Raw genomic sequence first — 2,993 nt, 5'->3', positions numbered from 1 at the left:
AGGCCTAGTGGCGTCATCTCTTGGTTAGGCCGGAAACTTATCAATCCACCCTCGTACAATCGAAACCGTTGTGTTGTTGGTTGGAAATTACTAATAGATAAAGATCTTTGTAATGGCTCAAAGCCAAATACACACCTTACAGGTTTTACCGTACCTGTGCATGGATTTCTTTCAAATAAAACGTTTCTGGCTTTTTGTGTGTGCGTTGCATGTATCTGTAACGATTATCCTGGCAGGTCCTTGCGTAATCGTTAGATCAATAATATTCAAGACATAAATTCACATGTATCATTTAAATAAATTTGGGATTGACTTTATACCACCACAAAAGTTTGATGATTTGATTTAAAGAATTTAAGGTAGTACCTACTTAAGTGGTTCTTGTTACGTAAGTACTTATAACAGTTTGTAATTGGGCAAAACTGTAATAATTGCATTTTAGAGTTTTAAGATTCATTAATTACTTTTCCTATTAATATTATGGAAAATTTTTGGGGATTGGAGTAGAGCCACATTTGTTGGATAAATGTTATTCCTTTTAATTATTTCACATTTAGAATGGTTTATCATAAAAACAAACCAGTAAATTTTACCTAATAGAATAGTAGTAGACCACAAAAGTTGTCAGCAATTTTGTTTTCGTTTTATTCTAGTTACAGAGCATTTCTTTATATGAACAGATTTAAAATTCTTTTTGTATCAAAATGTGAAATGGCCACTCTGTGTTTGAATAAACGTATTTTAATCCACTGAAAATTATAGCGAAACAATAAATCATTTCATGCTAATAATCATAATTTTTGTGTTGAAATAATTCATACGCTCTAATTTATCACGTATAGGAAATAAATCTTATTAGTAATGGTAATACGTGGTGCAATATTGCAGTAAAATGTCAAGGTTAGAGATTTATGAGCACTTTATACAGTATAAAATAAAATTTAAAAAGAAAATATTTTTACAGTTATGCCATACAAAAAAGATTTGGTCGATAGATTGATATTAACATATATAAGGCCAGATTTGACGTACCCAACATGACCCCTAGAGAGCGCCAAAATTTAGAAAAATTTTGTTTGGTTTGTTTTGAACTATTACATATTATAGTATAGTATATTTTACAATCTGAATTTAAAAATTCAGTTACTTTTGTGTGAAATAAAATTCTAGGCAATCGTATAGTGCAATTAGCACATGATACAATAAAACATATTACTAAATTGTTAATTATCAATTAAAAATCAAATTTTGGTAAGCGTTACCTTTAACAATTTAACAATTACAAGGCTCGTTACAACACATGAACGGTGTGGTATTTATTAGAACTGTTTATGTTCTTTACAATGCGTTATGTGACCTAACTCATAGTACACGAAGTCGAAATGATTTATTATCTGCAAATAACTATTTCCTAATTACGGTTAGCCGCATGGATATACTACCTATAAGTTGGTACATAAATGGTTAATGCACGGCGATTCTGTCAGTAATATCGACAACTCTATTAAACTATAATATGCTTGGCGGAAGTTTTGAAAATCGTTACTTATTCTGGTCAGTAGATTAACTTCTAACCATCGTTAACATTAATCATTAAATTTAATTATAATTGTACTTTGTACAGACGTTTGTCTATAATAGAGTGGAGAATAATAAAAACTAATCTATAATCATCATCATAAGGTCGCTAGTGCTAAGACTGGTTGGACACGCACCTCCACTCTATCCTATCTTGAGCTAATCTTCGCATTTCCCTAAAACCAGAACAACCCATATCTTTAACAGTAATCTAATCTATGTCCACCTCTACCCCTTCTAACTTCCGTTTCTGCCTTTAATATGTCTCTGACTAGACCTTCATGCCTTAGAAGGTGTCCAACCAACCAACCAATCTCGCCTATTTCTTATTGACTCCATAGAGTCCTCTGTTCTCTTAATATTTCTAATATCTCTTCATTTATAACCTTCTCTATCCACGGTATTCTCATCATTCGCTTGTAACACCACATTTTAACGATTCTAACCTTTTCTTTCCGCCGTGCCCACTGTCCATGTTTCGCACCCGTACAGCACCGATCTCCAAACATAGACCTTTAAAAATCTGTTTTGAATTTCTAAATTAACCGTTCGCAAGCATACAAATGCTAATACTGCTATATAATCTGCAAATCTAAGCATACTAATCGTTTAACCCTGTATATATATCCCTACAGTTATACTGTCTTCAATGATGTTGGTCGCTTCTTCGACGTATAGACTAAAAAGTAGCGGTGACAGTGTGCATCCCTGTCTGACTTCCTTCTTAATATTTTCTTCTCTATGTTACAGCCGCATCTCTATAACTGCCTGTTGCTCTTTATACAAACTAAGTATCACTCTTCTATCTTTGTAGCTCATCCCTACATTTTTAAGTATATTTAACATCTTAATCTTTAATATCCAATAAAAAAACTCTTAAGGTATTATAAATAGAGACGCATTTTACAGAGAAAAAATGAAGTGAGTAGCGATTTTCGTTTGTTCTTTGGCATCAGTTGACCGACGCCTACGAGACTAAACTAATGTCGCGAGACATCATAACAATAAAGAACCTGCTGCTTAATAAACGACAATATTCGGCGACTACCTTGAGCCAGGACAGGGAAAATACAATGGAATATAATTATGTAAATGTGGCTATCTTCGTCTAAATGTGCCGCATCATCTTGAACAGGTACGGCCTGGATACATTTGTAACCAGAAATCTCAGCGATGAGCTACACTACAAGTACCTACAGGTACGACACCACGAAAAACGACTTAAAATAATTAAATCAAAATCATACATTATAACAAACTAGCGACCCGCCCCAGCTTCGCAAGGGTGCAATGCTGATACTAAATATGTATATTTTTGTTTTGTTTAGATCATTATCGAGAAGGGGAAATCTTCAAAAGATACCCCCTGAATATACTAAATATACTACAGAATGTCTTTATATACAACATTGATA

The 2,993-nt window shown here is 33.1% G+C and overlaps 1 protein-coding gene across 1 annotated transcript in view; it reads right to left on the bottom strand.

Moving 5' to 3' along the window:
• Positions 1–2,993, bottom strand: part of LOC108744266 (protein Shroom) — a 221,593-nt gene that overhangs the window by 113,132 nt on the left and 105,468 nt on the right. The gene's annotated exons all lie outside the window — the stretch shown is intronic.

Source organism: Agrilus planipennis, unplaced genomic scaffold (genome assembly GCF_000699045.2).
Source record: "Agrilus planipennis isolate EAB-ADULT unplaced genomic scaffold, Apla_2.0 scaffold13, whole genome shotgun sequence".
NCBI classification, from domain to species: Eukaryota; Metazoa; Arthropoda; class Insecta; order Coleoptera; family Buprestidae; genus Agrilus; species Agrilus planipennis.
The sequence above is the reverse complement of the archived record's forward strand: the minus strand, read 5'-3'. Positions and strand labels throughout refer to the sequence as shown.